Source organism: Ranitomeya variabilis, chromosome 3 (assembly GCF_051348905.1).
Source record: "Ranitomeya variabilis isolate aRanVar5 chromosome 3, aRanVar5.hap1, whole genome shotgun sequence".
Lineage (NCBI taxonomy): Eukaryota > Metazoa > Chordata > Amphibia > Anura > Dendrobatidae > Ranitomeya > Ranitomeya variabilis.
The window spans coordinates 705,201,171-705,227,324 of record NC_135234.1 but is presented as its reverse complement, the minus strand read 5'-3'; the positions used below and the strand labels follow the sequence as shown (position 1 = coordinate 705,227,324).

The 26,154-nt window shown below is 45.0% G+C and overlaps 1 protein-coding gene across 1 annotated transcript in view; it reads right to left on the bottom strand.

Moving 5' to 3' along the window:
- The window catches only part of STARD13 (StAR related lipid transfer domain containing 13), a 530,489-nt gene that overhangs the window by 492,426 nt on the left and 11,909 nt on the right, over positions 1-26,154 (bottom strand). The gene's annotated exons all lie outside the window — the stretch shown is intronic.

Genomic DNA, 26,154 nt, shown 5'->3' with positions numbered 1-26,154 from the left:
GCAGAAGGGTTTGTGGGTGTTGGCCTACAAGAATATATAATGTTACACACAATGAAATGTATACTTTATGACAAAACATATTTGTACCGGTCCATACATCTTTTATGGTAAAGTCATGGATAGGTCATTAAAATGTATTTCCAAATAACCCTATAAAAGTAATATGTAATCAGAAAATTACATATTGTTTAAATTATTATAATATTTTATTTTTCATAAACCTATCTATCTATATAAAAAAATTTAAAAAATCTTGTTCTTTTCACTTTGGCCACTAGGCCTAATAATAGACTACTACTTCCTGTTGGAAACATGAACAGTAATAGATATAGAATTACTCACATCTTAAGTTGTATTGACGCATTTAATAAGTTTATTGCCATAAGGGCAAATGTCATTGTGAAAGTAAAGCGAGGAGGTCAACTGTGACATCACATATTGTGAAGGGCGGATTCTGTGATATTTACTGTATATAATGGTGTTACCATTTTATTATAATCCTGTCTGAGAAATACTCCTGAAAAGCCTTCTGATTTGGAGCAGGAAGTGTGTTTCTAGTATAAGTCGTAGTGGCCACTGTATATTAAATATTACATAGTATTACATAGTTATTAAGGTTGAAGAAAGATTTAAGTCCATCTAGTTCAACCCATAGCCTAACCTAACATGCCCTAACATGTTGATCCAGAGGAAGGCAAAAAAAAACCATGTGGCAAACAGTAAGCTCCACATTGGGGAAAAAAATTCCTTCCCGACTCCACATACGGCAATCAGACTAGTTCCCTGGATCAACGCCCTATCAAGGAATCTAGTATATATAACCTGTAACATTATACTTTTCAAGAAAGGCATCCAGTCCCCTCTTAAATTTTAGCAATGAATCACTCATTACAACATCATACGGCAGAGAGTTCCATAGTCTCACTGCTCTTACAGTAAAGAATCCGCGTCTGTTATTATGCTTAAACCTTCTTTCCTCCAGACGTAGAGGATGCCACCTTGTCTCTGTCTCAGGTCTATGATTAAAAAGATCATCAGAAAGGTCTTTGTACTGTCCCCTCTTATATTTATACATTGTAATAAGATCACCCCTTAACCTTCGTTTTTCCAAACTAAATAATCCCAAGTGTAATAACCTATCTTGGTATTGCAGACCCCCCAGTCCTCTAATAACCTTGGTCGCTCTTCTCTGCACCCGCTCCAGTTCAGCTATGTCTTTCGGAGACCAGAACTGTGCACAGTATTCTAAGTGTGGTCGAACTAGTGACTTGTATAGAGGTAAAATTATGTTCTCTTCATGAGCATCTATGCCTCTTTTAATGCATCCCATTATTTTATTTGCCTTTGTAGCAGCTGCCTGACACTGACCACTAAATGTGAGTTTGTCATCCACCCATACACCCAGGTCTTTTTCATTGATGGTTTTGCCCAGTGTTTTACAATTAACACATAGTTATACATCTTATTTGCTCTACCCAAGTGCATGACCTTACATTTATCCCCATTAAAGCTCATTTGCCATTTATCAGCTCAAGCATCTAGTTTACATAAATCCTCCTGTAATATAAAATTGTCCTCCTGTGTATTGATTTCCCTGCAGAGTTTAGTGTCCTCTGCAAATATTGAAATTCTACTCTGTTTTTCCCTCAACAAGGTCATTAATAAATATGTTAAAAAGAAGAGGGCCCAGTACTAACCCCTGTGGTATCCCACTGCTAACTGTGACCCAGTCCGAGTGTGCTCCATTAATTACCACCCTTTGTTTCCTGTCCCTGAGCCAGCTCTTAACCCACTTACACATATTTTCCCCCATTGTTCTCATTTTACTGTATCAACCTTTTGTGTGGCACCGTATCAAAAGCTTTTGAAAAGTCCATATACACTACGTCCACTGGGTTCCCTTGGTCCAGTCCGGAACTTACCTCTTCATAGAAACTAACCAGATTAGTCTGACAGGAACCGTCCCTAGTAAACCCGTGCTGATACTGGGTCATGAGGTTATTCCTCTTCAGATACTCCAGTACAGTATCCCTTAGAATGCCCTCCAGGATTTTACCCACAGTAGAGGTTAAGCTTACTGGCCTATAATTTCCGAGTTCAGTTTTTGTCCCCTTTTTGAATATTGGCACCACATTTGCTATACGCCAGTCCTGTGGTACAGACCCTGTTATTATGGACTCTTTAAAAATTAAAAATAATGGTCTCTCAATGACTGTACTTAGTTCCTGCAGTACTCGGGGGTGTATCCCATCCGGGCCCGGAGATTTGTCAATTTTAGTGATTTTTAGACGCCGCCGTTCTTCCTGCTGGTTAAGCAGGTGACATTTAATGGGGAATTTTTGTTATCACTGATCATATTGTCTGCCATGGGATTTTCTTGTGTAACTACTGATGAAAAAAGTTATTTTAGCATATTGGCTTTTTCCTCATCCACCATTTCACCCAGACTATTTTTAAGGGGGCCAACACTATCATTTTTTAGTTTCTTACTATTTATGTAGTTAAAGAATATTTTGGGATTATTTTTACTCTCTCTGGCAATGAGTCTCTGTCTCAATCTTTGCTGCCTTGATTTGCTTTTTACAGAATTTATTTTATTAATTTATATTTATTTAATGCCTCATCACTACCTACTTCCTTTAATTCTCTAAATGCTTTCTTTTTGTCCCTTATTGCGCCCCTAACAGCTCTATTTAGCCATATTGGTTTCCTCCTATTTCTAGTATGTTTATTCCCATACGGTATATACTGTGCACAGGTCCTATCCAGGATGCTAATAAACGTCTCCCATTTTCTTTGTGTATTTTTATGTCTCAGGAAATCGTCCCAGTTAAATGCACCAAGATCCTCTCTCATCCGTTGGAAATTTGCCTTCCTGGAGTTTAGTGTCCTTGTAACCCCTCTACTTCACATCTTATTAAAGGTTACATGAAAACTTATTTTGTGATCACTATTCCCCAGGTGACCCCCAACCCTTATATTTGATATGCGGTCTGGCCTGTTGGTTAATATTAGGTCTAGCAGTGCCCCCCTCCTTGTTGGGTCCTGAACCAGTTGTGAAAGGTAATTGTCTCTCATAGTTGTCAAAAACTGATTACCTTTGCTGGAACTGCAGGTTTCTGTTCCCCAATGTATTTCAGGGTAGTTGAAGTCCCCCATAATAATGACTTCTCCTTGAGTCGCAGCTTCATCTACTTGCTTTACTAGGATATTCCCCGTTGCTTCCATTATTTTTGGGGACTTATAACAAATCCCTATCAGTAATTTATTATTTTTCCCCTCCCCTTATCTCCACCCACAGGGACTCTACATTTTCATTAGATTCACATATACTATCACGCAGGATGGGTTTTAACCCCTTAACCCCCAAGGGTGGTTTGCATGTTCATGATCGGGTCAATTTTTACAATTCTGACCACTGTCCCTTTATGAGGTTATAACTCTGGAACACTTCAATGGATCCTGATGACATTGTTTTCTCGTGACATATTGTACTTCATGATAGTGGTAACATTTCTTTGATATTACCTGCGTTTATTTGTGAAAATAAAACGGAAATTTGGCGAAAATTTTGAAAATTTCGCAATTTTCCAACTTTGAATTTTTATGCCCTTAAATCACAGAGATATGTCACACAAAATACTTAATAAGTAACATTTCCCACATGTCTACTTTACAACAGCACAATTTTGGAACCAATTTTTTTTTTTGTTAGGGAGTTATAAGGGTTAAAAGTTGACCAGCAATTTGTCATTTTTACAACACCATTTTTTTTAGGGACCACATCACATTTGAAGTCACTTTGAGGGGTCTATATGATAGAAATTACCCAATTGTGACACCATTCTAAAAACTGCACCCCTCAAGGTAATCAAAACCACATTCAAGAAGTTTATTAACCCTTCAGGTGTTTCACAGGAATTTTTAGAATGTTTAAAAAAAAAATGAACATTTAACTTTTTTTCACAAAAAATTTACTTCAGCTCCAATTTGTTTTATTTTACCAAGGGTAACAGGAGAAATTGGACCCCAAAAGTTGTTGTTGTTGTTGTACAATTTGTCCTGAGTACGCTGACACCCCATATGTGGGGGTAAACCACTGTTTGGGCGCATGGCAAAGCTCGGAAGGGAAGGAGCGCCGTTTGACTTTTCAATGCAAAATTGACTGGAATTGAGATAGGACGCCATGTCGTGTTTGGAGAGCCCCTGATGTGCCTAAAGATTGAAATCCCCCACATGTGACACCATTTTGGAAAGTAGACCCCCTAAGGAACTTACCTAGATGTGGTGTGAGAACTTTGAACCCCCAAGTGTTTCACTACAGTTTATAACGCAGAGCCGTCAAAATAAAAACTTTTTTTTCTACAAAAATTATTTTTTAGCCCCCAGTTTTGTATTTTTCCAAGGGTAATAGGAGAAATTGGACCCCAATAGTAGTTGTCCAATTTGTCCTGAGTACGCTGATACCCCATATGTGGGGGATACCACCGTTTGGGTGCATAGTAGAGCTCGGAAGGGAAGGAGCGCCGTTTGGAATGCAGACTTAGATAGATTGGTCTGCAGGCATCACGTTGCATTTGCGGAGCCCCTGATGTACCTAAAAAGTAGCAACCCCCCACAGGTGACCCCATATTGGAAACTAGACCCTCAAGGAACTTATCTAGATATGTTGTGAGAACTTTGAACCCCCAAGTGATTTACTACAGTTTATAACGCACAGCCGTGAAAATAAAAAATATTTTTTTCCCACAAAAATGATTTTTTTAGCCCCCAAATTTTTATTTTCCCAAGGGTAACAAGAGAAATTGGACCCCAAAGGTTGTTGTCCAATTTGTCGTGAGTACGCGGATATCCCATATGTTGGGGTAAACCCCTGTTTGGGCACACGGCAGAGCTCGGAAGGGATGTAGCACTGTTTTACTATTTCAACGCAGAATTGGCTGGAATTGAGATCGGATGCCATATCGTGTTTGGAGAGCCCCTGATGTGCCTAAACAGTGGAAACACCCCAATTCCAACTGAAACCCTAACCCAAACAGACCCCAACCTTAATCCCAACCATAACCCTAACCACACCCCTAACCCTGACACACCCCTAACCCTAATCCCAACCCTAATCCCAACTGTAAATGTAATCCAAACCCTAACCCTAACTTTAGCCCCAACCCTAACCCTATCTTTAGCCCCAACCCTAACCCTAACATTAGCCCCAACCCTAACTGTAGCCCGAACCCTAACTGTAGCACTAACCCTAACTTTAGCCCCAACCCTAACCCTAATGGGAAAATGGAAATAAATACTTTTTTTAATTTTACTATTTTTCTGAAGGGGGGTTTGATTTACTATTTATAGCGGGATTTTTTAGAGGATTTTTATAATTGGCAGCTGTCACACACTAACAGACGATTTTTATTGCAATAAATAGTTTTTGCGTCTCCACATTTTGAGAGCTATAATTTTTCCATATTTTGGTCCACAGAGTCATGTGAGATCTTGTTTTTTGTGGGATGAGTTGACGTTTTTATTGGTATCATTTTCGGCCACGTGACATTTTTTGATCGATTTTTACTCTGATTTTTATGAGGCAGAATGACCAAAAACCAGCTATTCATGAATTTCTTTTGGGGGGGGCTTTTATACCGTTCCACGTTTGGTAAAATTAATAAAGCAGTTTTATTCTTTGGGTCAGTACGATTACAGCGATACCTCATTTATATTTTTTTATGTTTTGGTGCTTTTATATGATAAAAACTATCTAATATATAATTGCCTAGAATACTACTTCCTGCAATTTGTATATAACACAAAATCCAAAATATCATATAAACCTTCAATTACTATTACAAAACACAATTCCCCATATATATAGGGGAAATAAAGGCATACGAGAAAGTATAAAATTGAAAACAACTTTATTAACAATAACCATGAAAATCATGAAAAATAAACAAACAGGGAAAATCTCAATTAAAAACAAAGCAAACAGTGGGCAGATGTAATATACCAGACATAATGAGTATATATTATTTGTATGGTTCTTTTGTGAAACCCAGTCAATGTAGTCCAAAGACTAAAATATAATGTGTACTATGTGACTGTGCCAATATATCACATATGCCAGTATAACTGGCTAAAAATGTTACTGTACTACAAAGTACTGGCTGTACAGCAATTACTCTAAGATTGGGTTCACACAACCTATATAAATGCGTGTAATAAGCAGAAAAAGTGCTACATACGTTGGACCAACAAGGATAATTGAAATACCATAGATACTAAATAAATGTATAGCAGGCATAAAGAAAATTAGAGATATATAGTAAAGTGCAATTAGTGCAAAAAGCCTATAGTTATATGAAACCTTAATAGGTACAATACGCAATCTCTATGGGAAAAGTTTGATTCAAATATACAATGCTATATCTGATTGCAGACATGCAGATGCTTAAGGTAAAGGTAAATGTGCACCAACTGAATAGTATACACGCCTATAGATGTAACTTACATTTATGATAGATGTCTGGTGCCTGTGTTGCGACCCCGACAGCGCCGTTTCGCCAATCAGGCTTCTTCCATAAGGGGGAAGAAGCCTGATTGGCGAAACGGCGCTGTCGGGGTCGCAACACAGGCACCAGACATCTATCATAAATGTAAGTTACATCTATAGGCGTGTATACTATTCAGTTGGTGCACATTTACCTTTACCTTAAGCATCTGCATGTCTGCAATCAGATATAGCATTGTATATTTGAATCAAACTTTTCCCATAGAGATTGCGTATTGTACCTATTAAGGTTTCATATAACTATAGGCTTTTTGCACTAATTGCACTTTACTATATATCTCTAATTTTCTTTATGCCTGCTATACATTTATTTAGTATCTATGGTATTTCAATTATCCTTGTTGGTCCAACGTATGTAGCACTTTTTCTGCTTATTACACGCATTTATATAGGTTGTGTGAACCCAATCTTAGAGTAATTGCTGTACAGCCAGTACTTTGTAGTACAGTAACATTTTTAGCCAGTTATACTGGCATATGTGATATATTGGCACAGTCACATAGTACACATTATATTTTAGTCTTTGGACTACATTGACTGGGTTTCACAAAAGAACCATACAAATAATATATACTCATTATGTCTGGTATATTACATCTGCCCACTGTTTGCTTTGTTTTTAATTGAGATTTTCCCTGTTTGTTTATTTTTCATGATTTTCATAGTTATTGTTAATAAAGTTGTTTTCAATTTTATACTTTCTCGTATGCCTTTATTTCCCCTATATATATGGGGAATTGTGTTTTGTTCCTGCAATTTGTGCCAACTTCCGTGGCTTTGTCCGGAGCTAATGTCCGGAGCTAATGTCCGGAGCTAATGTCCGGAGCTAATGTCCGAAGATAAGTGACGTCACCAGTGTCCCACACCCAGGCAGAGCACAGGGGCCCCAGGCAGCATATGGGGCCCCAGGCAGAGCACAGTGGCCCCAGGCAGAGCACAGGGGCCCCAGGCAGCATATGGGGCCCCAGGCAGAGCACAGTGGTCCCAGGCAGAGCACAGGGGCACCAGGCAGCATATGGGGCCCCAGGCAGAGCACAGTGGCCCAGGCAGAGCACAGGGGCCCCAGGCAGAACATGGGGCCCCAGGCAGAGCACAGGGGCCCCAGGCAGAGCACAGGGGCCCCAGGCAGCATATGGGGCCCCAGGCAGAGCACAGGGGCCCCAGGCAGAGCACAGGGGCCCCAGGCAGCATATGGGGCCCCAGGCAGAGCACAGGGGCCCCAGGCAGCATATGGGGCCCCAGGCAGAGCACAGTGGCCCCAGGCAGAGCACAGGGGCCCCAGGCAGAACATGGGGCCCCAGGCAGAGCACAGGGGCCCCAGGCAGAGCACAGGGGCCCCAGGCAGCATATGGGGCCCCAGGCAGAGCACAGGGGCCCCAGGCAGCATATGGGGCCCCAGGCAGAGCACAGTGGCCCCAGGCAGCATATGGGGCCCCAGGCAGAGCACAGTGGCCCCAGGCAGAGCACAGGGGCCCCAGGCAGCATATGGGGCCCCAGGCAGAGCACAGTGGTCCCAGGCAGAGCACAGGGGCCCCAGGCAGCTTATGGGGCCCCAGGCAGAGCACAGTGGCCCCAGGCAGAACATGGGGCCCCAGGCAGAGCACAGTGGCCCCAGGCAGAGCACAGGGGCCCCAGGCAGAACATGGGGCCCCAGGCAGAGCACAGGGGCCCCAGGCAGAGCACAGGGGCCCCAGGCAGCATATGGGGCCCCAGGCAGAGCACAGGGGCCCCAGGCAGCATATGGGGCCCCAGGCAGAGCACAGTGGCCCCAGGCAGAGCACACACCAAATCGGAGGCCGAGGGGCCCCGCCAACCAAATCGGAGGCCGAGGGGCCCCGCCAACCAAATCGGAGGCCGAGGAGCCCCGCCCACCAAATCGAAGGCCGAGCGGCCCCGCCCACCAAAGCGGAGGCCGAGGGGCCCGGCCCTGCCCACCAAAGCGGAGGCCGAGGGGCCCCGACCACCACATCGGAGGCCGAGGGTCCCCGCCCACCAAATCGGAGGCCGAGGGTCCCCGCCCACCAAAGCGGAGGCCGAGGGGCCCCGCCCACCACATCGGAGGCCGAGGGGCCCCGCCCACCAAATCGGAGGCCGAGGGTCCCCGCCCACCAAATCGGAGGCCGAGGGTCCCCGCCCACCAAATCGGAGGCCGAGGGTCCACACCATCCAAATCGGAGGCCGACGGGCCCCACCCACCAAAGCGGAGGCCGAGGGTCCCCGCCCACCAAATCTGAGGCCGAGGGTCCCCGCCCACCAAATCGGAGGCCGAGGGTCCCCGCCCACCAAATTGGAGGCCGAGGGGCCCCGCCCACCAAATCGGAGGCCGAGGGTCCCCGCCCACCAAATCGGAGGCCGAGGGGCCCCGCCCACCAAATCGGAGGCCGAGGGTCCCCGCCCACCAAATCGGAGGCCGAGGGTCCCCGCCCACCAAATTGGAGGCCGAGGGTCCCCGCCCACCAAATCGGAGGCCGAGGGGCCCCGCCTACTAAATCGGAGGCCGAGGGTCCCCGCCCACCAAATCGGAGGCCGAGGGGCCCCGCCCACCAAATCGGAGGCCGAGGGGCCCCGCCCACCAAATCGGAGGCCGAGGGGCCCCGCCCACCACATCGGAGGCCGATGGGCCCCGCCCACCAAATCAGAGGCCGAGGGTCCCCGCCCACCAAATCGGAGGCCGAGGGTCCCCGCCCACCAAATCGGAGGCCGAGGGTCCACACCAACTAAATCGGAGGCCGAGGGGCCCCGCCCACCAAATCGAAGGCCGAGGGGCCCCGCCCACCAAAGCGGAGGCCGAGGGTCCCCGCACACCAAATCGGAGGCAGAGGGACCCCGCCCACCAAATCGGAGGCCGAGGGGCCCCGCCCACCAAAGCGGAGGCCGAGGGTCCCCGACCACCAAATCGGAGGCCGAGGGTCCCTGCCCACCAAATCGGAGGCCGAGGGGCCCGGCCCTGCCCACCAAAGCGGAGGCCGAGGGGCCCCGCCCACCACATCGGAGGCCGAGGGGCCCCGCCCACCAAATCGGAGGCCGAGGGTCCCCATCCACCAAATCGGAGGCCGAGGGTCCCCGCCCACCAAATCGGAGGCCGAGGGTCCCCGCCCACCAAATCGGAGGCCGAGGGTCCCCGTCCACCAAATCGGAGGCCGAGGGTCCCCGCCCACCAAATCGGAGGCCGAGGGGCCCCACCAACCAAATCGGAGGCCGAGGGGCCCCGCCCACCAAATCGGAGGCCGAGGGTCCCTGCCCACCAAATCGGAGGCCGAGGGGCCCCGCCAACCAAATTGGAGGCCGAGGGGCCCCGCCCACCAAATCGGAGGCCGAGGGGCCCCACCAACGAAATCGGAGGCCGAGGAGCCCCGCCCACCAAATCGAAGGCCGAGCGGCCCCGCCCACCAAAGCGGAGGCAGAGGGACCCCGCCCACCAAATCGGAGGCCGTGGGGCCCCGCCAACCAAATCGGAGGCCGAGGGTCCCCGCCCACCAAATTATTCTTACATTTGAATAAATAAAGTATATATGGATTCTAGACTCCCGATTCTTTAGAATCGGGCTGCCATCTAGTTTTATATAAAAAAATAATTAATTTTGCATCACTTTATTCTGAGGACTATAACTTTTTATTTTTTCGCTGATGACGCTGTGTGGCAGCTCGTTTTTTACGGGACAAGATGTTGTTTTCAGTGGTACCATGTTTATTTATATCCGTCTTTTTGATTGCGTGTTATTCCACTTTTTGTTCGGCGGTATGATAATTTTTTGCCTAGTTTTTTTTTTTTTTCTTTTTACGGTGTTCAGTAAAGGGGTTAATTAGTAGGACAGTTTTATAGGTCGGGTCGTTATGGATGCGACAATACTAAATATGTGTATTTTTAATTTATTTTATTTAGATAAAGAAATGTATTTATTGGAACAATTTTTTTTCTTTTTTTAGGATTTTTTTTTTTTACTTTGTCCCAGGGTGGGACATGGTTATATAGTGTCAGATCGCTGATCTGACACTTTGCAAAGCACTGTGTCAGATCAGCGATCTGACAGGCAGTGCTGTAGGCTTGCCGGCGCCTGCTGGGCAGGCACTTGCAAGCCACCTCCCTGCAGGACCTGGAAGGAGCCTGCTGCCATTTTGGATCTGGGGCCTGCAGGAAGGAGACACTCGGAACAACGCGATCACATCGTGTTGTTCCGATGGTCTCAGGGAAGCACGCAGGGAGCTCCATCCCTGCGCGATGCTTCCCTATGCCGCCGGAATGCTGCGATCATGTTTGATCGCAGTGTTCCGGGGGTTACTGTGCTGGGAGCGGTCCGTGACTGCTCCTGGCACATAGAGCCGGATGTCAGCTGTAATAATCAGCTGACACCCGGCGGCGATCAGCCGCGCTCCCCCCGTGAGCGCGGCTGATCGCCCATGACGTACCATCCCATCCCTGGGAATTAAGTCCCAGGTCACCTCGACGGGATAGTACGTCATATGGCAGAAAGGGGTTAAGGATGATTTTACATATAGACACACACCTCCCCCTCTCTTAACTGTACGGTCATTTCTGAACAGACTATAGCCCTGCAAGTTAACAGCCATTATAAGGGTTAAAATTTGACCAGCGATTTCTCATTTTTCCAACAAAATTTACAAAACCATTTTTTTTAGGGACCACATCACATTTGAAGTGACTTTGGGGGGTTAATATGATAGAAAATACCTTAAAGTGATAACATTCTAATAACTGCACCCTGTAGGCTACTTTCACACTAGCGTCATTTGTAATACGTCGCAATGCGTCGTTTATGAGAAAAACCGCATTCCTGCAGTTGTCTGCAGGATGCGTTTTTTACCCATAGACTTTCATTAGCGACGCATTGCGACGTATGGCCACACGTCGCCACCGTCGTGTTTTGGCGGACCGTCGGCACAAAAAAAGTTACATGTAACTTTTTTTGCGCATCGTGTCCACCATTTTCGACTGAGCATGCACGGCTGAAACTCCGCCCCCTCCTCCCTGAACATTACAATGGGGCAGCGGAAGCGTCGTAAGACTGCTTCCGCTGCCCACGTCGGGCATTACTTTCACAACGCGCGTCGGCACGTCGGGCTGACGCATAGTGACGGCCCCGTGCCGACGCTAGTGTGAAAGAAGCCTTAAGGTGCATGTAAGGATCCCGGACTTCCCTTGTTCCTGTTCGCCCTGATCAAAGATGGAGTCTTGGATCTCACCCTGTACAAACAAAAAAGTTGTTAAACCGCACCCTTAAATGTCCAAGTCTTTAAAGACCAAGAGGCGCACGTTAAAACCAGGGAGTCCATCCCAGAGCATATTCCATATCCAGATAAATCAAAAAAACAGCGCCTCACCCTGTCATGGAACTTCCTGTCCGTCCTGATTATTTAAGTCCCAGTCATGTGTTCTTCTGTGCCTGAGTATTTTGTGCTGCTGGTTCCTGAGCTTCTGTCTGTGTTCTGGTAAACTCCCCACTTCTGCTGCTCACTACTCGGTGGTCTGCCTCGCCCCTTTCAGCTGCATCTCACCTCTGGAACTGCTGCTGTGACGGGCAGCACACCTGTGGAAGGATTTCCCTAGTTTGCTAAACTTTTCCCAGTGTTGTGCCTCTTTGCACAACCACACCAGGTGAGCAAGATTTTATTGTTGCTTTTCTCACCAAGAGAGTTTTTACTCATCTACTATGCTTAGATAGCACTCTCCCCCTTTTTCCCCTCATCCTCTCTTTCTCAGGACTTCGTGCTCAACGCACCACCTGCATATTATTGAACTTCCACAAACAAATGATGTGCGCTCGTATGATCAAGTTTTGCTGGACTTCCTTGTTTAAGTACTGTGTGCATTTCTACTACACTTCTGCTGGATTCCCACGATTAAGTTCTGTGTGCATTCACCCTAATAACCTACTGGACTTCCTTGTCAAGTGTCTTGTTTGCTCCCTCGTCATATCCTTGCTGGTCTGGTTAATATTAGCGGTCGCGTCCCTCTATTCACTGTGCTGTGATTTACCATATTGCACTGAGCACCTCGTTACAATTGCAGGAATTTCTGTGTTAGTTCTGTTTGCATTTTTGCTTTGTTTAAATGCATCATTTACTGCAGCTTTGCTCTCAGACTGGTTTTATCCCATGCTATCAGATTCCTTAGTACCTATATATTATTACAGTGCACGAAACCACATTCAAGACGTTTATGAACCCTTCAGGTGCTTCACAAGAACTAAAGCAATGTGGAAGGAAAAAATTAACATTTAACTTTTTTTCACAAAAAATTTACTTTAGACCCAAACTTTTTTATTTTCACAAGGGTATTAGGAGAAAATGGACCCCAAAATGTTTTTTTGCAATTTCTCCTGAGTACGCCAATACCCCGTATGTGGGGGAAAGCCACTGTTTGGACGCATGGTAGGGCTCCGAAGGGAGGGAACACCGTCTGACTTTTTGAATGCAAAATTGGCTGGAATTGATGGCGGGCACCATGTCACGTATGGTGACCCCCTGATGTGCCTAAACAGTGGAAACCCCCCAATTCTAACTCCAACCCTAACACAGCCCTAACCTCAATACACCCATAACCCTAATCCCAACTCTAACCCTAACCACAACCATAACACCAACACCACGCTAACCCCAACACCACAACCGTAACCCCAACACAACTGTAACCCCAACACAACCCTATCTACAACACAAACCTAACCCCAACCCTAACCCCAACCCTAGCCCCAACCCTAGCTCTAACCTCAACCCCAAACCTAGCCCTAACCCAAACTGCAAAGAATGGAAAAAATACAACTTTTTTATTTTATTATTTTTAGCTAACCAAAGGGTTAACAAAGGGCGGTTTGATTTACAATTTTTTTTTTATTTTCATCACTGTGATAGGGTCTATCACAGTGATCAAAATGAACCAATAGGAAAAATCTCCTATTGTTGCTGGGTACCAGCCAGCAGATATTGGCGGGGGCATTGCGCATGCGCCTGCCATTCTCTTCCAGAAAGATGACACAGAGGGCTGGGGGACGGAGCAGGCGGGTTCGGGTATGGCAGACCTACCAAGGGGGGCTCGGGGGACCACATTTCTCTGCTTGATCATATCAGAAGAGAGAGATTAATGGAAAATCAGATTTTTTTGTGAACGCCGTTATTCGGTGAATAACGGTGATCACGTGAGTGGGGACGGTAAGAAACAACCAGAATCATGTTCTCAGGTGTCTCGGCTACCCCCGTTAGCCGAGATCCCAGAGATTTTCCAACGCTGGGGGGTGCTATACACTTATTTCTCTGCGCCGTTAAAAAGCGGCGCTAAGGAAAAAGGCCCCTTAACTGCCACCGTATAAAGGCGCATCGGTGGTCATAAAGGGGTTAAAGGAAATCAAAACCTAAGAAACCTTCAGATGCTTGGCAATCACAGACACAGTCAAGGCTTAGAGGGCAACCAGCTCAATTGACAGTGTCAAAGGTGTCAAAGGTAAGTAATATTCTAAATGACAGAGGAAATGTATCCTGATATATATCCTATATTGTCAAATAAGTCAGACCGAAACAATACATCAGCCAACATGAGGAATATAAGGTATTGGCCAGTAAGGAGTGCAGGAGGATCAAATGACAATACAGGATCTAGTAGTGTAAAATAGCAATTCAGGGAACGTCATTGACAGAAACTGGAAACTTTGAGAATTGTCTTAACTCTTGAAACAGCTTCTTCTCATGAAACTATCACTGACAATTTTGTCTGGTCACAGGATTGGAGTTTCAGAAAATAAATTCAACTATGGTTAGAAGCTCAAAAAATTAGTTTAATGACATCTCCTTCCCAGTCATAAAGTTCATCTTAATTTACAGTAACACTCTGATGGCATCTGCCCTTTAAAAGATAATCATAATAATATAACACCGAAAAAGTGAAAAAATGCCAGACAAACATGTGAATATAATAACAACTACGTCTTATTTACGAAAGATAAAATCACAAATACAGTATAATAAAAGACCATGGATGGGTCTATCAAACATGAGTGGGTGAATAGTATATACAGGTGCTTCTCACAAAATTAGAAAATCATCAAAAAGTTAATTTATTTCAGTTCCTCAATACAAAAAGTGAAACTCATATTATATAGAGTCATTACAGACAGAGTGATCTATTTCACGTGTTTATTTCTGTTAATGTTGATGATTATGGCTTACAGGCAATGAAAACCCAAAAGTCATTATCTCAGTAAATTAGAATACTTTATAACACCAGATTGAAAAATGATTTTAAAATCTGAAATGTTGGCCTATTGAAATGTATGTTCAGTAAATGCACTCAATACTTGGTGGGGGCTCCTTTTGCATCAATTACTGAATCAATGCGGCATGGCATGGAAGCGATCAGCCTGTGGCACTGCTGAGGTGTTATGGAAGCCCAGGTTGCTTTGATAGCAGCCTTCAGCTCATCTGCATTGTTGGGTCTGGTGTCTCCCATCTTCCTCTTGACAATACCCCATAGATTCTCTATGTGGTTAAGGTCAAGCGTGTTTGCAGGCCAATCAAGCACAGTGATGCTGTTGTTTTTAAACCAGGTATTGGTCCTTTTGGCAGTGTGGACAGGTGCCAAGTCCTACTGGAGATTGAAATTTTCATCTCCAAAAAGCTTGTTGGCAGAGGAAAGCATGAAGGGCTGTAAAATTTCCTGGTAGACGACTGCGCTGACTTTGGTCTTGTTAAAACACAGTGGACCTACCCCAGCAGATGACACGGCTCCCCAAACCATCACTGATGGTGGAAACTTCACACTAAACCTCAAGCAGCTTGGATTGTGGCCTCTCCACTCTTCCTCCAGACTCTGGAACCTTGATTTCCAAATGAAATGCTAAATTTACTTTCATCTGTAAACAACACCTTGGACCACTGAGCAACAGTCCTGCTCTTTTTCTCCTTGGCCCAGGTAAGACGCTTCTGGAGTTTTCTATTAGTCATGAGTGGCTTGACACAAGGAATGCGACACCTGTAGCCCATGTCCTGGATACGTCTGTGTGTGGTGGCTCTTGAAACAATGTCTCCAGCAGCAGTCCACTCCTTTGAATCTCCCCAAATTTTTGAATGGCCTTTTCTTAACAATCCTTTCAATGCTGCGGTTATCTCAGTTGCTTGTGCACCTTTTTGTACCACACTTTTTCCTTCCACTCAACTCTCCATTAATGTGCATGGATATAGCACTCTGTGAACAGCCAGCTTCTTTAGCGATTACCTTTTGTGGATTACCCTCCTTGCTGAGTGTGTCAATGATTGCCTTCTGGACATCTGTCAAGTCAGCAGTCTTCCCCATGATTGTGGAGCCTACTGAAACACACTAAGGGACCTATTTAAATGGTTAGGAAGCCTTTGCAGGTGTTTTTTGTTAATTATTCTAAATTTCTAAGATCATGACTTTTGGGTTTTCATTGGCTGTAAGCCATAATCATCAACATTAACAGAAATAAACACTTGAAATAGATCACTCTGTTTGTAATGACTCTATAAAATATATGAGTTTCACTTTTTGTATTGAAGAACTGAAATAAATTAACTTTTTGATGATATTCTAATTTTGTGAGAAGCACCTGTGTTATGATCCGGTGACCTTGGGGCCGCATGAAAACTTTCTCTGGAGTCGGTGGAACCTGTACTGACCGCAAATCCTGAACTAACACCGCAACTAGAAGTAGCCGTGGGGTGTGCCTAACAAACCCTAGACACCTCGACACAGATTACTAGGCGGTCAGTATTAAAACCCTTCCAAAAATATCCACAACAGATAATACAAAAAGTTCCACAATCTAACTAAAGACATTGAATGTATATCTGCCACTTCAGAGAATCCAGAAAGACTGAGAAAATACTGACACAATCTAAGCTGGACAAGAAAACACAAAGAATAGCACTGAATTGTGAAGCACACAGCATGTGTGCCACAGGAAAAAAAAAACAGACACTTATCTTTGCTGATTTGGCAGAAAGACAGGAGGAACCAGGCAGAGGTCCAACACCTCCCAACAACAATTGACAGCTGGCAAGGACTAATGTATCCTGCACACCTAAACACCCCAGTCAGAACTGCAATCAGCAGACACACCTGACCAGGACTGCAACCCAGGGACAACTGCATTACCACCTACTACCACCGGAGGGAACCCAAAAGCAGAATTCACAACAGTACCCTCCCCTTGAGGAGGGGTCACCGAACTCTCACAAGCGCCCCCAGGCCGATCAGGACGAGCCAGATGAAAGGCACGGACCAGATCAGCAGCATGGACATCAGAAGCAAAAAACCCAAGAATTATCCTCCTGGCCATAACCCTTCCATTTGACAAGGTACTGAAGCCTCCGCCTCGAAAAACGAGAATCCAAAATCTTCTTGACCATATACTCCAACTCCCCATCAACCAAAACAGGGGCCGGAGGATCAACAGAGGGAACAACGGGCACCACATATTTCCGCAATAAAGATCTATGGAAGACATTATGGATAGCAAAAGAGGCCGGAAGCGGATTAATAATCTCAGAAATCCTATAAGGACCAATAAACTGAGGCTTAAACTTAGGGGAAGAGACCTTCATAGGAACATGAAGACAAAAACCATACACCAAGAGCAAGGATAACAGTATCAGAAAAGGAAAACAGAGCAGGGTATCTGTATTAATAATAATAATTTTTATTAGTGGTAATGATACATACAATTAAAAAGTGCACTTGTTGGATACTGAAACAAATATAAAACAAAATTGCCAGACAGATATGTTGTGAATTTGGATTCTGGGCTCCCCCGGTGGCCGCTTGTGGAATTGGACTTGTCATCCTCTTTCCTGTTTCACCTGGTTCCATCAGTAGTGGGTGTCGCTATTTAAGCTCATTTCTCTGGTGGTTTCTTGCCGGTCAACAATGTTATCTGATGCCTCTCAGTGCTTGTTCCTGCTTCTAGACAACTACTAGATAAGTTGGACTTTTGTCCATGTTTTGTTTTGCCTATTTGTTCCAGTTCACAGCTGAAGTTTTGTTACTGTGTCTGGAAAGCTCTCGTTGATCAGGGATTGCTACTCTGGCGTTATGAGTTAATGCCAGAGTTTAAGGTAATCTCTGGATGGTGTTTTGTTAGTGTTTTTCTGCTGACCATGAAAGTATACTATCTGTCTTCTGCTATCTAGTAAGCGGACCTCAAATTTGCTAAGACTATTTTCCTGCTGCGTTTGTTGTTTCATCTGAACTCACCGTCATTATATGTGGGGGGCTACTGTCTTCTTTGGAATATTTCTCTAGAGGTGAGCCAGGTCTGATATTTCCCTCTGCTAGCTATTTAGGTCTTAGGCCAGAGCTGGGCATCTAGCGATAAATAGGAAATGCTACCTGGCTATTTCTAGTTGCGCGGCAGGCTTAGTTCATGGTCAGTATAGTTCCATCTTCCGAGAGCTTGTCCCTCTATAGGCTTGCTATGATCTCTGCCTGCAGAGATCATGACAGTTTGACCGGCCAGTTAAGTGTTAAAGACCCAGGTTGAGAAAGGAGAGTTATAAGAAGTCTGCTGGAATTTTTTTTTTTTTTTTTTTCCTCCAGTCTGCCTTGCTGCAGTCTTTTTTCTCTCTCTCCTCCTAATCTCTGTATGCTCTGTGTGCACCTGACAATAATGGATCTCCAGAGTGTAACTGCGGGTTTGAATAATCTCATCACGAAAGTACAAAATTTACAAGATTTTGTGGTACATGCTCCGGTATCTGAGCCGAGAATTCCTTTGCCAATCGTTGTGGTTTTGATTTAGAGCCTTTGGAGACTCTTATTCCTCTGAAGGGGATTGACTCCACCCCATTGGCTAATAATAAACCACAATACTGGACACAAGTAACCATGCGTATCAATCCGGATCACCAGGAGATTATTCGTTTCCTGGTGCTGTATAATTTACATGACGATTTGGTACTGGGATTGCCATGGTTGCAGTCTCACAACCCAGTCTTGGACTGGAGAGCAATGTCTGTGTTGAGCTGGGGATGTAAGGGTATTCATGGGGACGTACCTTTGGTTTCTATTTCGTCGTCCATTCCCTCTGAAGTCCCTGAGTTCCTCTCTGATTATCAAGACGTCTTTGACGAACCCAAGCTTGGGTCGTTACCTCCGCACCGTGAGTGCAATTGTGCCATAGATTTGATACCGGGTTGTAAATATCCAAAGGGTCGTTTGTTTAATTTGTCTGTGCCGGAACATGCTGCTATGCGGGAATATATAAAGGAGTCTTTGGAAAAGGGACATATTCGTCCATCTTCTTCTCCCTTGGGAGCTGGGTTTTTCTTTGTCTCAAAAAAAGACGGCTCTTTGAGACCATGTATTGATTATCGGCTTCTGAATAAGATCACTGTTAAGTATCAATACCCATTGCCATTGCTTACTGATTTGTTTGCTCGTATAGAGGGTGCTAAGTGGTTCTCTAAAATTGATCTTCGTGGGGCGTATAATTTGGTGCGGATCAGGCAGGGGGATGAGTGGAAGACCGCATTTAATACGCCCGAGGGCCACTTTGAGTATTTGGTCATGCCTTTTGGTCTTTCTAATGCCCCTTCAGTTTTCCAGTCTTTTATGCATGATATTTTCCGCGATTTTCTGGATAAATTTATGATAATATATCTGGATGATATTCTGATTTTTTCTGATGACTGGGACTCTCATGTCCAGCAGGTCAGGAGAGTTTTTCAGGTTCTGCGGTCTAATTCTTTATGTGTGAAGGGGTCTAAGTGCGTTTTTGGGGTCCAGAAAATTTCCTTTTTGGGGTATATTTTTTCTCCCTCTTCCATTGAGATGGATCCCGTCAAGGTGCAAGCTATTTGTGACTGGACTCAGCCCTCCTCTCTTAAGGGTCTTCAGAGATTTTTGGGCTTTGCCAACTTTTACCGCCGATTTATTGCTGGTTTTTCGGATGTCGTTAAACCACTGACTGATTTGACCAGACAAGGCGCTGATGTTGCTAATTGGTCCCCTCATGCTGTAGAGGCCTTTCAGGAGCTTAAGCGCCGTTTTGCCTCTGCCCCTGTGTTGCGTCAGCCTGATGTGAATCTGCCTTTTCAGGTTGAGGGTGAGTTGGAGTACGTTGTGGAGAAAATTTTGGACTCTCGTGTTTCCAGACGGAAACTCCAGTATCTGGTCAACTGGAAGGGTTACGGCCAGGAGGATAATTCTTGGGTCAATGCATCTGATGTTCATGCTTCTGATCTTGTTCGTGCCTTCCATAGGGCTCATCCTGGTCGCCCTGGTGGATCTGGTGAGGGTTCGGTGCCCCCTCCTTGAGGGGGGGGTACTGTTGTGAATTTGGATTCTGGGCTCCCCCGGTGGCCGCTTGTGGAATTGGACTTGTCATCCTCTTTCCTGTTTCACCTGGTTCCATCAGTAGTGGGTGTCGCTATTTAAGCTCATTTCTCTGGTGGTTTCTTGCCGGTCAACAATGTTATCTGATGCCTCTCAGTGCTTGTTCCTGCTTCTAGACAACTACTAGATAAGTTGGACTTTTGTCCATGTTTTGTTTTGCCTATTTGTTCCAGTTCACAGCTGAAGTTTTGTTACTGTGTCTGGAAAGCTCTCGTTGATCAGGGATTGCTACTCTGGCGTTATGAGTTAATGCCAGAGTTTAAGGTAATCTCTGGATGGTGTTTTGTTAGTGTTTTTCTGCTGACCATGAAAGTATACTATCTGTCTTCTGCTATCTAGTAAGCGGACCTCAAATTTGCTAAGACTATTTTCCTGCTGCGTTTGTTGTTTCATCTGAACTCACCGTCATTATATGTGGGGGGCTACTGTCTTCTTTGGAATATTTCTCTAGAGGTGAGCCAGGTCTGATATTTCCCTCTGCTAGCTATTTAGGTCTTAGGCCAGAGCTGGGCATCTAGCGATAAATAGGAAATGCTACCTGGCTATTTCTAGTTGCGCGGCAGGCTTAGTTCATGGTCAGTATAGTTCCATCTTCCGAGAGCTTGTCCCTCTATAGGCTTGCTATGATCTCTGCCTGCAGAGATCATGACACAGATATATATAAGCCACATAGGCCAGCGGTGTGCCGAAAGGAATTCAATAGTAATTTAATTTTTATATGTCTCCCCAATATAAAAAATTTTTAAAAATGAATATATATAAAAAGTGAGATTATAAAGTTACAAGAAGTAACCCTTAAAAAGGGTTAAAAAGTGCCATATGTGGAAAAGTGCAAATGTGCAATATATAACTTAGTGTGAATCACACAAAAAGTATAAGGTGTTGTACACACAAGAAAAGGGGGGGGCTATATGAAAAGAGACATATACCTTGTAAGCGTCACCGATATCCAACAAAACGCACCCCGACGCGCGTTTCGGATACACGATCCTTCGTCAGGGGGAACATGGGAACATTCATAGGAACATGACGGGAAGACAACCAAACCAAATCCCCAACCCGAAGCCGGGAACCAACACACCGACGACGGTTAGCAAAAAGTTGAGCCTCCTCCTGAGACAACACCAAATTGTCCACCACATGAGCCCAAATCTGCTGCAACCTGTCAACCACAGAATCCACACCAGGACAGTCAGAAGGCTCAACCTGCCCAGAAGAAAAACGAGGATGAAAACCAAAATTACAAAAAAAAGGCGAAACCAAAGTAGCCGAACTAGCCCGATTATTAAGGGCAAACTCGGCCAATGGCAAAAAGGCCACCCAATCATCCTGATCGGCAGACACAAAGCATCTCAAATAAGTCTCCAAAGTCTGATTAGTTCGCTCAGTCTGGCCATTTGTCTGAGGATGAAATGCAGAAGAAAAAGACAAATCAATGCCCAGCCTAGCACAAAAGGCCCGCCAAAACCTAGAAACAAACTGGGAACCTCTGTCGGACACAATATTCTCCGGAATACCATGCAAACGAACCACATGCTGAAAAAACAACGGAACCAACTCTGAAGAGGAAGGCAATTTAGGCAAAGGCACCAAATGAACCATCTTAGAAAACCGGTCACAAACAACCCAGATAACCGACATCCTCTGGGAAACCGGAAGATCAGAAATAAAATCCATAGAAATATGCGTCCAGGGCCTCTCAGGGACCGGCAATGGCAAAAGTAACCCACTAGCACGGGAACAACAAGGCTTGGCCCGCGCACAAGTCCCACAGGACTGCACAAAAGAACGCACATCACGTGACAATGAAGGCCACCAAAAGGACCTACCAACCAAGTCTCTGGTACCAAAAATACCAGGATGACCAGCCAACACTGAACAGTGAACCTCAGAAATCACTCTACTAGTCCATCTGTCAGGAACAAACAATTTCCCCACAGGACAGCGGTCAGGTCTATCAGCCTGAAATTCCTGAAGAACCCGCCGTAAATCAGGGGAAATGGCAGAAAGAACCACCCCTTCTTTTAGAATGCCGACTGGTTCAAGGACCTCAGGAGAATCAGGCAAAAAACTCCTAGAAAGGGCATCAGCCTTAATATTCTTAGAACCCGGAAGATATGAAACCACGAAATCAAAACGGGAAAAAAACAAGGACCATCGAGCCTGTCTAGGACTCAGCCGTTTGGCAGACTCGAGGTAAATCAAATTCTTATGATCGGTCAGGACCACAATACGGTGCTTAGCTCCCTCAAGCCAATGTCGCCACTCCTCAAACGCCCACTTCATAGCCAACAACTCCCGATTGCCGACATCATAATTGCGTTCAGCAGGCGAAAACTTGCGGGAGAAGAAGGCACACGGTTTCATCAAAGAACCAACAGAATCCCTCTGAGACAAAACGGCCCCTGCCCCAATCTCAGAAGCATCAATCTCAACCTGAAACGGAAGAGAAACATCTGGTTGGCGCAACACCGGAGCAGAAGTAAATCGGCGTTTAAGCTCCTGAAAGGCAGAGACAGCCGCAGAGGACCAATTCACCACATCAGCGCCTTTTTTCGTCAAATCAGTCAAGGGTTTAACCACGCTGGAGAAGTTAGCAATGAACCGGCGATAAAAATTTGCAAAACCCAAAAATTTCTGAAGGCTCTTCACGGATGTGGGTTGAATCCAATCATGAATGGCCTGAACCTTAACCGGATCCATCTACATAGATGAGGGAGAAAAAATAAAGCCCAAAAAAGAAACCTTCTGCTCCCCAAAGAGACACTTAGACCCCTTCACAAACAAAGCATTGTCACGAAGGATCTGAAAAACCATCCTGACCTGTTCCACATGAGACTTCCAATCATCGGAAAAAATCAAAATATCGTCCAAATATACAATCAAGAATTTATCAATATAGGTCCGGAAGATATCATGCATGAAGGATTGAAAAACAGATGGAGCGTTAGTGAGTCCGAATGGCATCACAAGGTATTCAAAATGGCCTTCGGGCGTATTAAACGCAGTTTTCCATTCATCACCCTGCTTAATACGAACAAGATTATATGCCCCCCGAAGGTCAATCTTCGTAAACCAACTAGCCCCCTTAATCCTAGCAAACAAATCGGAAAGCAAAGGTAAAGGGTATTGAAACTTGACCGTGATCTTATTCAAGAGGCGATAATCAATACAAGGTCTCAAGGAGCCATCCTTCTTAGCCACAAAAAAAACCCCGCTCCCAACGGTGAAGAAGATGGCCGAATATGCCCTTTCTCCAAAGACTCCTTAACATAACTCCGCATGACGGTATGTTCAGGCACAGACAGGTTAAAAAGTTGGCCCTTAGGAAACTTACTGCCTGGAATCAAGTCAATAGCACAATCACAGTCCCTGTGCGGTGGAAGGAAACTGGACTTGGGCTCATCGAATACATCCTGAAAATCAGACAAAAACTCTGGAATTTCAGAAGAGGAAGAAGAGGAGATTGACATCAAAGGAACATCATTATGAACCCCCTGACAACCCCAACTAGTCACAGACATAGATTTCCAATCCAACACAGGATTATTGTTGTGAACTCTGTTTTCGGGCTCCCTCTTGTGGTCACTGGTGGTATGGTGTGACTTTTGCTTTGGGCTCCCCCTGGTGGCTTTGTTTGTTATCCTGCTGGTCTCTGGCTATCAGCTGGTTCGTTATCCTCTGGGAGGTTCCTATATAGCTCTGTTTTACTTCCTCTTGTTGCCGGCTGGCTATGTAATCAGTGCTACTCAGATTCCTTCTGACTACCTTGCTCCCAGTCCATCCAGGACAAAGCTAAGTTTTGTTTGCTCATTTTTTTGATCAGCAGTGTTTATCATGTTTTCTTGTCCAGCTTGCTAAAATGTGATTTCCTTGCTTGCTGGATGCTCTAGTGGACTGAGTTTCTCCCCACACACCGTTAGTTGGTGCGTGGGTTCTTGTAATCTCAGGATGGATATTTTGTAAGGGTTTTTTATTGATCGCATAGACCCCTGCTCTATTTTCTGCTTTCTAGTACTAGTGGGCCTCTTTTGCTGAATCTGATTTCATCCCTACGTATGTGCCTTCTTCTTACTTCACCGTTAATATTTGTTGGGGGCTTCTATATCTTTGGGGATTATTTCTCTGGAGGCAAGCGAGGTCTTTCTTTCTCTTTAGGGGTAGCTAGTTCCTCAGGCTGGCTCGAAACGTCTAGGAATTTTTTTAGGCACGTTCACCGGCTACCTCTAGTTGTTTTGGATAGGTTCAGATTTGCGATCAGTCCAGTTACCATCTCCCTAGAGCTTGTCCTTAGTTTATTCACTTGCTGGTCTATTCGTTATTCTCAGCCACTAAGGATCATAACAGTACAGCCGGCCAGTAAAGTGTTAATTGCATGGCAGAAGCAGGAGAAAAGAAGCCTTGAGAATTTTTTTTTTTTTTTGCCGTGTGTCTAGCTACTGTGGCTAACTTCTCTCCTCCTCTTAATCTTGGTGTGGCTCTGAGTTCAGCTGCTGACATGGATGTCCAGAGCTTGGCTTCCAGTCTGGATCATCTTGCTGCTAGGGTTCAAAGTATTCAGGATTTTGTTGTTCACAGTCCTATGTCAGAGCCTAGAATACCTATTCCGGAGTTGTTTTCTGGAGATAGATCTAGGTTCCTGAATTTTAGGAACAATTGTAAGTTGTTTCTTTCTTTGAAACCTCGTTCCTCTGGTGATGCCGTTCAGCAAGTTAAGATTATCATTTCCTTTTTGCGTGGTGACCCCCAAGATTGGGCCTTCGCATTGGCGCCAGGGGATCCTGCATTGCTTAGTGTAGATGCGTTTTTTCTAGCCCTTGGATTGCTCTATGAGGAACCTAATCTTGAGAACCAGGCTAAAAAAACGTTATTGGCCCTCTCGCAGGGGCAAGATGAAGCAGAGGTGTACTGCCAGAAATTTCGGAAATGGTCGGTGCTTACTCAGTGGAATGAGTGTGCCCTGGCTGCAAATTTCAGAGAAGGTCTTTCTGAAGCCATTAAGAATGTCATGGTGGGGTTCCCTACGCCTGCAGGTCTGAATGAGTCAATGACTCTGGCCATTCAGATTGATCAGCGTTTGCGGGAGCGCAAACCTGTGCACCATTTGGCGGTGTCTTCTGAACAGACACCTGAATCTATGCAATGTGACAGAATTCTGACCAGAAGTTAACGGCAAAATTATAGACGGCAAAATGGGTTGTGCTTTTACTGTGGTGACTCAGCTCATGTTATCTCAGCATGCTCTAAGCGCAAAAAAAAGGTTGATAAATCTGTCACCATTGGTACTTTACAGTCTAAGTTCATTTTGTCTGTTACCCTGATTTGTTCCCTGTCATCTTACCCGGTTAATGCTTTTGTAGATTCAGGTGCCGCCCTGAGTCTGATGGATTGGTCATTTGCCAGGCGCTGTGGTTTTGATTTGGAGCCTTTAAAATTCCCTATTCCACTAAGGGGAATTGATTCTACACCATTGGCTACGAATAGACCTCAGTACTGGACACAAGTTACCATGTGCATGACTCCTGTTCATCAGGAGGTGATTCACTTTCTTGTACTGCATAATTTGCATGATGTCGTCGTGTTGGGTCTACCATGGTTGCAGACTCATAATCCAGTCCTGGATTGGAAAGCTATGTCGGTGTCAAGTTGGGGTTGTCAGGGAATTCATGGTGACGCTCCTGTGGTGTCTATTGCTTCGTCCACTCCTTCTGAAGTCCCTATGTTTTTGTCAGACTACCAGGATGTATTTGAGGAGCCCAAACTCAATTCTCTACCTCCTCATAGGAACTGTGATTGTGCTATAAATTTGATTCCTGGTAGTAAGTTTCCTAAGGGACGACTTTTCAATTTATCTGTGCCGGAGCATGCTGCCATGCGGAGTTATATAAAGGAGTCTTTAGAGAAGGGACATATTCGCCCGTCCTCATCCCCTCTTGGTGCAGGATTCTTTTTTGTGGCTAAAAAGGATGGTTCCCTGAGACCCTGTATTGATTATCGCCTTTTGAATAAAATCACGGTCAAATTTCAGTATCCTTTGCCATTGTTAACTGATTTGTTTGCTCGCATTAGGGGGTCTAGTTGGTTCACCAAGATAGATCTTCGTGGTGCGTATAACCTTGTGCGTATAAAACAGGGTGATGAATGGAAAACTGCATTTAATACGCCTGAAGGCCATTTTGAGTACTTGGTGATGCCTTTTGGACTTTCTAATGCTCCTTCAGTCTTTCAG